The following is a 14,143-nucleotide window of genomic DNA, read 5'->3' on the forward strand; positions in this document are numbered from 1 at the left end:
CCACCACGAAGTACAATTAAACTCTTTGTGGGAATCTTTCTTCATGGGGGAAATATCATTCTTCCTGACACTATGTGGCACTTCCCTCAAGTGCCCATTTGAAACTACATTCCCTTAATCACCACCCCCAATAACAAAAGATGGAAACACTTGGCTGCTTTGGGGTTTTGTGTCATCTTAGTGCTATGTCCAAATTGCAACCGAGAGAATATGGCTATTTAACAGCATGAATAGGGTAATAAATATCAGATGACGGGCTTAATTATGTGACATAAGAACAGCTCAAGCAATTGTCCATCGAGAAAAAGCTGATAGAAGTCCAAGTCCTCGTATTAATATTAACATTTCACTTTAAATAAAGCTTATACTTTAATGTGGAAATGTTTGTCAGCTATTCTGCAGGAAATCATGTCCAGCATAATTAAAAATAGATTGTGGGGATATACAAAGTCTGTCATTTAAATCAACAAATAAACAAAGATGAATTCCATAATCTGTAAAACATAGTTGATCACCAAGATCAACCCTGAAGATGGCTAGAAGGTGGAAAGACACAACAGAGATGGTATAGAAAATTATAATATAAAGTGGAAACCAACGACTAGGAAACAGGAGATGGAAAATTAGCAAAAGTCAGTGAAAAACAAAACCCAACTAAATTTGTCCAAAAATACATTTTTTACAAAGAGCTTTAAAACTCTACACATGAATTGACTTTTGTTCTAGTACATAGGAAAAGCACAACTTTGTGCCTAAACTTGTATACGAAATAATCCTATATAATACACTACCTGCAAAACACACACACACCATAAAAAACACAACATGAGTTAAAAAGTACTTGAGTCCATCAAAACTTCCCTGCAATATAATCCTGTGATATTTGTGACAATAATTTGATTGTCAATTAAGGTAAGTATTAAGAGTTTCGTTTTGTTTTTTTTAAACATCTTTATTAGCGTATAATTGCTTTACAATGGTGTTTTAGTTTCTGCTGTATAACAAAGTGAATCAGCTATACATATACATATATCCCAATACCTCCTCCCTCTTGAATCTCCCTCCCATCCTCCCTATCGCACCCCTCTAGGTGGTCACAAAACACCGAGCTGATCTCCCTATGCTATGCAGCTCCTTCCCACTAGCTATCTATTTTACATTTGGTAGTGTATATATGTCCTTGCCAGTCTCTCACTTCATCCCAGCTTACACTTCCCCCTCCCCGTGTCTTCAAGTCCATTCTCTATGTCTGCATTTTATACCTGTCCTGCCCCTAGGTTCTTCAGAACCACTTTTTATTATTTTTTTTTAGATTCCATATATATGTGTTAGCATACAGTGTTTGTTTTTCTCTTTCTGACTTACTTCACTCTGTATGACAGTCTCTAGGTACATCCAGCTCACTACAAGTAACTCAATTTCATTTCTTTTTATGGCCGAGTAATATTCCATTGTATATATGTGCCACATCTTCTTTATCCATTCATCTGTTGATGGACACTTAGGTTGCTTCCATGTCCTGGCTATTGTAAATAGAGCTGCAATGAACATTGTGGTACATGCCCCTTTTTGAATTATGGTTTTCTCAGGGTATATGCCCAGTAGTGGGATTGTTGGGTCATATGGTGGTTCTATTTTTAGTTTTCTAAGGAACCTCCACACTGTTCTCCATAGTGGCTGTATCAATTTACATTCCCACCAGCAGTGCAAGAGGGTTCTCTTTACTCCACACCCTCTCCAGCATTTATAGTTTGCAGATCTTTTGTTGATGGCCATTCTGACTGGTGTGATGTGATACCTCATTGTACTTTTGAGTTGAATTTCTCTAATGATTAGTGATGTCCTTTCATGTGTTTGTTGGCAATCTGTATATCTTCTTTGGAGAAGTGTCTATTTAGGTCTTCTGTACATTTTTGGATTGGGTTGTTTGTTTTTTGATATTGAGCTGCATGAGCTGCTTGTGAATTTTAGAGATTAATCCTTTTTCAGTTGCTTCATTTTCAAATATTTTCTCCCATTCTGAGGGTTGTCTTTCAGTCTTGTTTATTGTTTCCTTTGCTGTGCAAAAGCTTTTAAGTTTCATTAGCTCCCATTTGTTTATTTTTCATTTTATTTCCATTTCTCTAGGAGGTGGGTCAAAAAGGATTTTGCTGTGATTTATGTCATAGAGTGTTCTGCCTATGTTTTCCTCTGAAAACTGTATAGTGTCTGGTCTTACATTTAGGTCTTTAATTCATTTTGAGTTTATTTTTGTGTATGGTGTTAGAGAGCATTCTAATTTCATTCTTTTACATGTACCTGTCCAGTTTTCCCAGCACCACTTATTGAAGAGGCTGTCTTTTCTCCACTGTATATTCTTGCCTCCTTTATGAAAAATAAGGTGACCACGTGTGCATGGGTTTATTTCTGGGCTTCCTGTCCTGTTTCATTGATCTATATTTCTGTTTTTGTGCCAGTACCATACTGTCTTGATTACTGTAGCTTTGTAGTACAGTCTGAAGTCTGGGAGCCTGATTCCTCCAGCTCCGTTTTTCTTTCTCAAGATTGCTTTGGCTATTCAGGGTCTTTTGTGTTTCCATACAAATTGGGAACCTTTTTGTTCTAGTTGTCAGGACTTTTTGAACCATTCTTAGCTAAATCACTTCATGATTCTTTATTCTGGACCTGGATTTTTTATTTAGTTTTCATACACTGCTATGTTATAAGAATAAATGCCTCTCCATAAACGCTTCTCTGAATGTTGCCTTCATCTTCACCTTCTTGCAATAACTGAAATCTGAAACGCTGGAGGACATTGCTACCTTTGTGGTGCTTTTAAGGGTGGCCCTTTTTCCTCCTCCACCCCACTTCCCACTAAGCCTGAAAATGGCATATATACTTAGTGCTCTTCATTTCTTTTCCCAGTCATTAGTTCCTCCACATCCCTACATGTGCCCTGCTCCTTTGAAGCACTTGGACTCTATTCCCCTGCCATGTTGCAGTCATCTACCATCGTTATGGACCCAGTCTTGTGGTCACTCTTTCTCCTTCAGTGAATATTTGATTACCAGTTTACTGCCCATCTCTCTACCACTGCTCTTGTCATCTTCCTCTGAAAACCACTAACTCAATGGAAACTCACTTCCTGGAAATTCACTTCCTTGATGTCCTTACCTCCAACCATCTTGTCTTTTACTTATATCAGGTCCCTCACCCCATTTTCACAACACCAATAACTACATCACCTCAAAAACATCAGCTATATGGTCATGAAATTATTTGACCCCCCCCCCAAGAAGCTTAAAAAATTGACCAAATCACTTTTCATTGTATTATCCTGTCATATCCTTACTTCCTCCTTTATACAACTTGCATCCCATTCTATGGATCATCCTTATAACTACTCCCGTGTATATACCTGGGCTCCCCTACCTGTCTTTTATTCTGCTATAATTACTTAGCAAAACCATATTCCTGGTTAAATAGGACTCTCCATCCACTCTCTGCTTTTATCCAGGCATCTGAATATGCAGACTGATATCACTAAATTTGTGTCCACACACCTCAAAACGTCAGCGTGGCTTAACAATTCAACTGCAGTACCCTCATCATTTTACTTTCCTACTCTCTGAGACAACTATTTTACACCTTGTCTTTTATCATCAAAACACTGACATCCTCTATCTCCCTTACTGCTCTCAGCTGTTGATCTTTTTTTCCAGTTGAAGAAGCGACCAGAAGAAAATCTCCTTCTGCCACAACTAAACCTTTTGACTTACCTGCATCTACACTCACACTCTTTTTTCCTTCATGTCCCATGGCTCAGTTATTGTCCTTTCAAACCCCATGTTTATACTGGATTTTATCCCCACCTGCCAACTCAAGGACTTTGTTCCTATAGTTTTTAATTATTTCCCCTGTATCAGTTTCCCCCTATTTTCCAAATCATTTTTATCAGCATAAAATTATGCATATCTTCCAATTAAAAAATAAACAAGAACCGCTGTCTTAATCAGACATCTCCTGTAGCTACTGTTCCATTTCTCTGATTCACTTTAAAGAAAATCCTTTAAAATGTGACTGTACTAGCTGTTTCATAATCTCCTATTTTCTCTTGAGAAAACACTAGTCGGGATTTTTATCCCCATTCTTGTGTTGTCTTATATTGGTCACCAAAGACCACATGCTGTTAATTCAATGGTCTGCACACCACTGTAAACTTGAACTCTCAGGAGAATTTTGCACAGGTGAGCACTCTTTTTTTTCATGAAAACCTTTTTTTATTAGACCTCTTTACACCCCACTTTTGGATTTTCTCTTGCCTCACTGGACTCTCCTTTCAGTCTCCATTGCTGAACCCTCCTCCTCTTCATGACTTCCAAATGTTAGAGTGCTCCAGGAATCAGACTTCTGCCCTCTTTTCTTCTCTATCTACACTTATTTTCTAAATGATCCTCTCTAGTCATATGTTTTTCAGTATCACCTAATAGTATCTACATTATGTCTCTAGCTCAAACTCTCCACTGAGCATTCAACTTGTGCACATAACTGTGTATGTGACATTTTCACTTGAATATCAAATAATCATCTCAAACACAATATCTATATATGCTCTGCTCCCCCAACAGATTTCTCATCTCAGTAACTGGTATATTGTTCAGCCAATTAGTTGTTCACTTGTTCTTGGAGCCTCATTGATAAACCATCAGCAAAGTCAGTCTGTTGAACATCAGATGTATCTCAAGTCCAACCTCTTCTCAACATCTTCATGACAATCACCTTATTTTGAACAATCATTATTCCTGCAGTGAAGGCCACTGCAATGACATTCTACCTGGTCTGGACTTCTGATACCTATAGCTCATTCTCCATAGAGAAGTCAGAGCTGTCCTTTAAAAATATGTCAGATGACATAATTTCCCCATTTAAAAATCTTCAATGGCTTTTCACCACACTGAGAAGAAAATCCAATGCTCTTACCATGATCTGCAGTGTCCTACATGGCCTACCTCTGGCTACCATTTTAGTATCATGTCCTATCACTGACCTCCTACTCATTTAACTTCAACTCCATGGCATCCTTGCACTTTCTCAAATAGGCTGAGACTATGTCTGCCTTAGGCCTTTGCCTTTGCTATTCCATCTACTTGGAATGTTCTTTCACTTGATCTTTGCATGGCTTGCCTCTGTGTCCAATTTAGGTCTCTGCCCAAATGTCACCTCATCAGTCAGACTTTTACTAATTATTCCATTTTAAATAACACACCTTTATCCTGTTTTTCTCTTCTTACAGCACTTATCACCAATGCTATTTTAGTGTGCATTAAGTATTGTGATACTGCGATAATCCTATGAAGATGGACATTTGAATCTAGAGCTCATGTGAGAGCTTATCCAATTACCCTATCCAATTATCTATAACCTAACAAGACAGACTGTAAGAGAGGAAGAACTAGCATTAAACCCAAAACCCTAAAACTGGAAGAGGGAAATGTGGGGTATAGACCCAGTTGTTAATGCTAAAATGTCCAATGCTGCAGTGACAATGGGGCATTGTGGTAGATAGGCAGCATTTGGGTAGCAAAGAGGTTATCAAGCAAACATTCCAAAATGTCTAAACATCAAGGAATAACCAAAGTTGCTATGTATCTCCAATGATTAGATTGCTGTCCTAACTCTCGTTAACTGCCTTGGGTCTACTTATCTGTTTTATTTCCTATTTATTTCCTATTTGCAATACTACTCCTACTTTTTGGCTAGGATTTGATATTTGTTTTTGGGCTTCACCCACCCAAAGCCAGAAGAGGACCTATGTTAATTGATACAGTTTCTATGAATCACCACATAAAGCCAAGTTAAGGAGTTATGAATTTTCCATTATCTTTCCAATTGTCTCTACCATCAGACTGGCATGGCCTTAAAAATATCTTTCATACCCTCATTTCATGAGTCATTTTATTGTCAATTTTTTATGTTTCCATCTTCTCCATTAATTTATAAACTCAACATTAATAATCTCCCAAAGCTTGCCACCATGGCTGGCTTATTCATCTGACTTTTTTTTTTCATTGAATACTATTCCGGATATCCTGACTATGTGATTACCAACTCTTACACGGCATCCAGGTAGGTCTTTAGGGGAAAAAAATATATACATGTGATTAATGTTAGGTTTCGCCAACTGCATTAGAGAGATTTCAGTCAGATTTCACCATACCAATTATTTTAATAGAGAGATTTTGATGCAAAAATTGTTCATCAGGTATCAGAGAACTGAAAAGGCAAACCGGAACACCAAGGTATCACAGACATGTGAATTACAGGCAGCAACTAACACTCCCAGGACTGGAAAACAAAGGGAAGAGATTGAAATTATTAAAACTTAGAAGCTTAGATGAAAGGGCAAACAGAGCTGGGACTCAGTACTCTGAGGAGAGACACTGGTGCTAGGAGATGAGGCTTGTTCTGTGAATATTGGAAAAACTGAAAATCAGAGTCATGAGGCTACTGACTGCTGCCAACCTCAAGAAATCGGGCTCATCTTGACAAGAACAGGAACCAACAGAAAGGAGCAAGTCCCTTCTCTTTATTCCAGCCTTCCAGTCTCCATCTAGGAATTCATTATATTTATGTAATTATTTGTTTATTATTTGTCCTCCTTTTAAGACTTTGAATTGTATTACTCTTTGGCCCACCATTAAATCTTTAAGTCTGGCACACAATAAGAATGAATTTACAAATAAATGAATAAGACCCATTCATTTAACCGACCTTCCTGGGAATTGGAGAATTGGTTGGACAGTGAGAAAAGAGTTCACTGGAGAAGGTAAAAGTTTTAGGATAAACATCTCAGTGATTTTCCAATGAAGCATTCATAGTTATGGGCAGTAAATATTGCAATAATTTTATTATGGTAGATGGATAGACTTCTTTTTAACCTAAAAACAAGTTGTTTCCATATTTTCTCAATTTTGTTTGAAGTCCTCTGGTGAGCACAAAATTAAACTTTTTAAAACCTAAAATTCCATGAGACCAAAGCATATTGTTGTGTGCACAACATACTTTGAGTACTCTCCTTCTAAGATTTATAAAGTCCGTGAGTGAGTGTTTTTTAGGGTAATCTTCCCCCACTGTTGATATCAAGCAGTCCAGGAGAACACAAGTTAGACCTCCTGGCTTATTTCTAACACCCCTATGTTAAAATGTCATCAGAGCCTTCTAACTCTGCCTCTCAAAGGAACTCTACTTTTTAACTCCTTATGGCACCTTCACATCTATATCTTAATTACTAACATTCTGAAATCAGATGGGATCCAAAGAGAACAGCATTTCTTCCCTTCTTTCACTGAACATGATTTCATAGGAAATGACATGTTGGTCCCAAAGACAAGACAAGGACAGAATCAAAGGATGCCAGTTAGTGAATCATTTCCATGGGAAGAAGTAGCTTAACATATGTGCACATTGTGTCTTATTATCTATCACCTTCTCCCTTTAAGCCTAATTATACAAAAGAAAAAGGAAATGTTTGAGGGCAAGTAACACAATGCAACTGGAAAAAGTCTTATTCAGAGATCATCTAAATATATAACCCAGGAGGATATTGATAGAATTCAAAATAATGGAAGGAAAAGATGATTTAAAACTACATGACGCACTTTTAAAAAACATAGTTGGTCAGATTTCCAAGTGACCCACACTACTTCTAATTCTGTTTTTCCCAAAAGACAGTTTCCTTGAAAAAATGAATTCCACATGATAAGCTTTAAAAAAAGAGACCTGTGATATGTACAGAAGCATTAAACATAATTTGAAATTTAAATTGTGTTCGAAAGAAATTGTAGCGCATTAGATTGTGTTCAACATTTACTGCTGTTATTTAGTCAATTTACATATAGCAATAAAAGACAGTTAAACTATTAAATTACATGACTTTCTCAAAATTGCTCTTCAATTATGATAAAAATTAAGCTTTTGTGTCCTATTTATAAACATAGATAAGTGGCCAGTACACTGCAGATACCATTGTACTCTAACCAAGTTTAATGTTCAATAGTTTCCTCAGGGCTTTAGTCATTTACTGATATTAGCCAATAACTTTGTGTGTTGGTGTGCATGTCTGTAAGCTGTGTTGAAATTATCTTTAAAAAAGAGAGCAACCATATAACTCCTTGAAAAATGCAAGGCATAGAATAGCACTTAACAGCTGTGCAAAATACAAATCAGTTTTGAGAAAAATCAAAATTTGAAATTAACCACAAGGAAAATGTAGAAGGGAATTCTCAGAAAACAGTAGTTTTCCCCTAGATAAGGGTTTTTTTGTTTGTTTGTTTTTGTTTTTGTTTTTCTATTACAGAATTTATAACTTGTGAAAGATCTTAATTCTCAGTGATTTTTAAAGAAATTTTAGACCATCTTTAAACCTCAGAAAACCTGGAATCCTTGTTCCAGGATGATGTTGTATGATGAGAAGACAAAATTTTATGCAGTTGCTCCAAGAAGACTTCTTGGCTGGTACCTCTGCCTGGTTATGCTGTATGGATCCACTAGGATAAACAGTAACATCTCCACTCCACTCAGGCTATAATCTCATTGGAAGTAAGAAACTTCTCTTAACTCCAAATGTCTTTCTTGATCAATTAAAAAACCCAGAAAGAAAATAAGGATCAATAAAAATAAAATCAAATTGTAACTTGTAAAAGTTATTAAGAGGGGTAAATACAAGAGAAAACCCACAATGCGAATCATGCAAAATTTGTAAAGTTACTTCTCTCACTCTTTTGATTTAGCTAGTTTACTTCCACATCTACACAGCACACAGTAGAGTGTTGGCAACATTCCGGTGAAATTGCAAAGAGCATATAGCCAATTGGGAGAACTCAGGCCAAAAAGAGTTCCTTGTGTTCAGTTAGGAATCCTGAGGTAATCCTGGCTAAAGCAAGTTTGTGGCTTAGAGTCGACAAAGAGATGATGGACTGGGGTCTGTGATTATTACCAGTGAGACAAAAGTGCATTTTAATTTATGGCTCTCATCTGTGGAATTTGAACCGAGAGCTCTGGCCCACGTGGAGACGTGCATCTGGTCCGTCCAACAAAGCCCTGTTCATTCCTCGCATGGAGAGGCTGTCAAAGGGGAGAGAAGCTCCTCCACCGAGGATTTGGACACTGCCATCAACACCTGTTTCCAGTTGAAACGTGCTGAACCAATTTCTGTTGGCAGAACTAATTGAGAAAGTAAAGAAGTTCTCCAGCAGATTAAGAAACAGAGCCTGCCTGTCCTGCCTGAGGGGAAGTCGGGTACTGTACCTTATGAAAGTGCCATTTAGAGGGAGGAACAGTCATCTGCCACGGTGGCAGCCAGACGCTTGCAGCCAAAATTCCACCGTGCCCCAACTTGCAGTCTGTCCCCTGACCAGAAGGGGGATGAGATCTTGCTGATGGGATGGCCACCCTAGAGGTACTGTCCAGTATGGCACAAGGAAGCCAAGCTATGGCAAAATAAAGGAAACAGCGCCAATCTTAATGGGGGAGTAGAGCTGCTTCTAACGAATGGTGAAATAAAGGCACAGACTTTTAACAAAAGTGGTGACAAAAATGTCCAGACGGGCAGTTTGATCTCTGATCTCATCAGGCAGCTATCCATTCTCTTCTGCTTTAGATACCAGATAAAGATCTTCGTTTCTCCCTCCTCCTTGTCTGATTCGGGGAAAGATTTCCCCACTGTTGGCCCTCCATTATTTTGACTGGCAATCCAAATTGTGTCTACATGCAAAATCAATTCTACTATAGTTTTTGGATTAACTAACGGCGGCCCTTTTATCCAGCTAATGACAGTTGCTGTACTAACGATGATAAAAACCATCAGAGTAAGAGGTAATCTCGATTGTAGTTTTGAACCAACTAAGTTTTAATGCTTTCTAGTAGATGGAATAACCAAATTTATCTTGTAGTTTGAGAGAGAGTACACCAAATGCAGTGGTTCCCAACTTCACGGCAGATTGGATTCACAGGAGATCTTTGAAAAATAACTGATGCCTGGCTCTGTACTTGAACATTTAGATTTAATTGACATGGGCTGTGATTTGGGATTTGTAAAAACTCCCTAAGCAATATTTTGTGTGTGTGTGTATGTGGTACGCGGGCCCCTCACTGCTGTGGCCTCTCCCGTTGCGGAGCACAGGCTCCGGACGTGCGGGCTCAGCGGCCATGGCTCACGGGCCCAGCCACTCTGCGGCATGTGGGATCTTCCCGGACCGGGGCCCGAACCCGTGTCCCCTGCATCGGCAGGCGGACTCTCAACCACTGTGCCACCAGGGAAGCCCTCCCTAAGCAATTTTAATATGCTGCTAAGTGTGGGAAGAACCATCGTAGTGACTAAGCAATGAACTCTACAGCTTCCCAGGTTCAAAACTCAGCTTCTCCATTTGTTAAATGTGTGACTTTGGAAAGATTACATCACTAACTAATAGCAATGACTTCAGTTATTACGAGGTTTTAATACAAAAACAAAGAAAAGTGCCTAGTACATAGTAAGTGCTTGGGGCGAAGTGAGAGTATCAGTGACATATATACACTACCAAATGTAAAATAGATAGCTAGTGTGAAGCAGCAGCATAGCACAGGGAGATCAGCTCAGTGTTTTGTGATGATAGAGAGGGGTGGGATAGGGAGGGTGGGAGAGAGGCTCAAGAGGGAGGGGATAGGGGATATATGTATGCATATGGCTGATTTACTTTGTTGTACAACAGAAACTAACACAGTACTGTGAAGCAATTGTACTCCAATAACCATCTATAAAAAAAGAAATGAATCACTTATGAAAAGCATATTTAAGTCCCAGCCCAAGTAAAAGAAGCCTGTTTATGTGATTTCCTTATGAATTTCTGAGACTAATTTCATTCATTCAAAATGTATTTACTAACCAATTTGCATTTATTTTCTATGGCTGCCATAACAAATTACTACAAGCTTAGTGATTTTGGACAACACAATTTTATTATCTTAGAGTTTTATAGGTCAGAAGTCCAAAGGAGATCTCACTGGACTAAAACCAAGGTGTTGGCAGGGCTATGTTTCTTTCTGGAGGCTCTAGGGGAGAATCTGTTTCCTTGCTTTTTTCAGCTTGTAGCGAGGTCTCTCACACTCCTTGGCTCCTGAACCCCCTCCTCCATCTTCAGAGCCAGCAATGTTGCATCTCTCTGACCGGTTTTCTATTGTCACATCTCCTGCCAACCAACCCCATCTGGAAATGGTTTTCTGATTTTAAAGACTGTTGTGATTAGATTGGGTCCACCTGGATAATATAGGCTAACCTCTCCATCAAGGTCTGTAGCCTCAGTCACATCTCTTAAGTTCGTTTTGCCATGTGAGCTAACAGATTCTTAGGTTCCAGGAATTAGGGTGTGCACATCTTTGGGGAACTATCATTCTTACTACCACAGAATTACTGTGGCCTTGTATCATGTTCTTTTTAAGTGTTCTCTTTGATGAATAAAATTCCTTCTTCATTCCTTAAAATCTAGAGTAAAATTCTTGCTTTTCAAAGTACACTTCCTTTCAAATCTTATAGGAATTATTATAAAATTTTAACCAATTATGTCCACCCATATCATTCAATAATTGATGACCATAGTAAGCAGTTAACTAAATCCATTCCAGGAAAAGATAATAGTGATTCTGTGCTAACTTTTAAAATTTTTCTATTGTTTCATTTTAAGATTTAGATACAAATCTTTTACCCAATTTCCCTCAGAACTTTAGTCGGTTTTAAAAAAGTTGTTAGAGCCCCTTCCCTTTCTAATAACACTTTACCTCTGCAGATTCCAAACACCACAACCAAGCCCCACCAAAACTTACTTGAGCAAAAATAAGTAATGAGATCCCACCAGAGCTGATCATGTTTCCTGACACTATTCACAATTCTCTGGATAATCTATCATTTCTCTGCAGTACCAATTGACCCTGAAAATCCTGGACAAGTTCCCAGAAACCTGTGAGCTGGCCTCACACCTTTTGTATCAGGGAGTGAGTATTATGACCTAGAAAGGTTTGTCTAAGCGAATGTTCTCCTTCCAGCCAAAGCCTCACCTTGAAAATACACACACTGAGATTTCAACTTGGCACTGATGCCTGCCCATGTGGCTCAGAAAGACTAGCATGAGCACAACATCAAGTTCAAGGGAGCCAAGTACTTACTTATATCCACGGCCTTTCTTTATCCAATGCAGCTGTGACTCATCAGGATGGCTCACACTGTCCTTTCTCCCCCCCCCCAAACCCCCTTGCTTCTCTCCTCTTCCATCTGCAAAGTGATTGATAACCATCCATCTTTCCCCCCACTCCTGGAGGTGAAGACTGGGGAGTTTTCAGGGCCCATATAATCTTATCATGGTGGAGGGATTACTGGTAGATAAGGTGAGGTAGGTACAGCAAGGCTAGATGACAGAAGGCTCTGGATGCTGGGCTGAGGGATTTGGGCTTGATGCATTAAATGATAGGGAAGCATCATGGACTCCTGGTTAGATGAGTGACATAGAGATAGTGGTATTTTTGAAAGAACAATCTGACAGTGCCATGTGTGATGACTTAGAAGCCGGGAGAAAATAGAAGAGAAGTCAGTTAGGAGACTATCACACAAACCAAGTCCAAGTTGATAACAGTCTGCAATAGTATGAGATGCATGAAGCAGGAGCCAGGATAAATCCAAGAGACTTCATGAAGGGAGAATCTATTGGGATTAATTTTATATGGGTGATCAATTTGAGAGATACTTCCAAGATGGCTCTAAAATGTCAAGCTAAGGTTGTAGAAAAATGGTGGTGCTGCTGACACAGGTAAGGGGACTGGGAAGGAAATTTGGTTTGGAAGTGTGGATTAAATTAACAGTCATAATGTGGTTACGTTACTCCTTGATTAAAATCCATCAATAGCTTCTCATTGCAGTTGGTTTAAATTCCGAGAGCTTAACGTCACCCACAAGACTCTACTTAAGTCTCTATAATTTTCTCTCTCACACTTCTTCTGATAGTAAATATCTTTCAGTACTTTGCAGGGATCAAATTAGAGAGGGACACCAGTCTGGCCAAACATAGAACTCCAATATTGTGATTATTCCAAGGAATGTGGAGTATTATATATGGATGCCAGTTAAAAAAAAAAAATTGGGAGAAGCCTCTCCCATTTTCTTTGGTATAGGAGCAATAACAAAGATATAGCCTTATGATTCTAGTAACCAACTTGTCACCAAATGGAGGAAGTCTCTCTGAGAAGGAAGCCAAGCAGTGACAAGCAAAACTATAAATGGAGAGAGAGACAGGAACCTAAGGCCTCATATAAACCCCGGATCCAGCCAAGATACACTGCATCACATCTTAGACTTCCCAGTTATATGTAGTAATCAATTTCCTTTTTTAGCTTAGGCTTAGGCTTCTGTCACTTTAAGTCCAGAGTCCTGACTATTCTATCACCCCAAGGCTGCTCATCTGCATGAAATGCTTTTCTTTATCCTCTTTGTGGGACTAACTCCACTGGTCTTCAGAACTTGGTTTAAATATGTTCTCAGAGAGCCATGTCCTAAAGCACCAATCCAAATTTAGTCCCTCTTTACTGTTCTCTCAAATTATCTTATTTTTCTTTATAGTTTTTATTATCATTTGTAGTGACATATTTACATGTGTTAATTTGTTGAAGATCTGTCTTCTTAATGTTACCCAACACATTACCCTCTGCACCCTCTGTAAGTCCCACTAGATGATAATAATAGAACTTTTTAAGACATAAATTCAATTTAAAGAAAATGCAAAAAACATTGACAGCTAGAAAGCAGATGAGTAGCAACTGACCTAGCAAACCCAAGAAAACTGAATCTGAAGGCTGGGAAGGGCTGAGATGTAGCCTTATCTACACCAGAGAAATACTAAAAGATTCAGAAATTCTTGGCATCAGCTTCCTGTGAATGTAGGAGGTAGACCTAAAACCAAATCCATTTAAGAATCAGATCATCAGAAATCCTCCCCCACCCAGTGCATGGTGTTTCTCCCTCACTCAACATAAGACTGGGAGTTCTCTGAGTAGAAATGAAAGTTCTCTGGGCTAGAAAATACCAGGCACAGTGGAGACCCGGGTGCAGGACTAAATCCAGGTGATTAACTGCAAGTTTTCAAAT

Source organism: Mesoplodon mirus (genome assembly GCF_964341445.2).
Source record: "Mesoplodon mirus genome assembly, chromosome: 3".
Classification (NCBI taxonomy): domain Eukaryota; kingdom Metazoa; phylum Chordata; class Mammalia; order Artiodactyla; family Ziphiidae; genus Mesoplodon; species Mesoplodon mirus.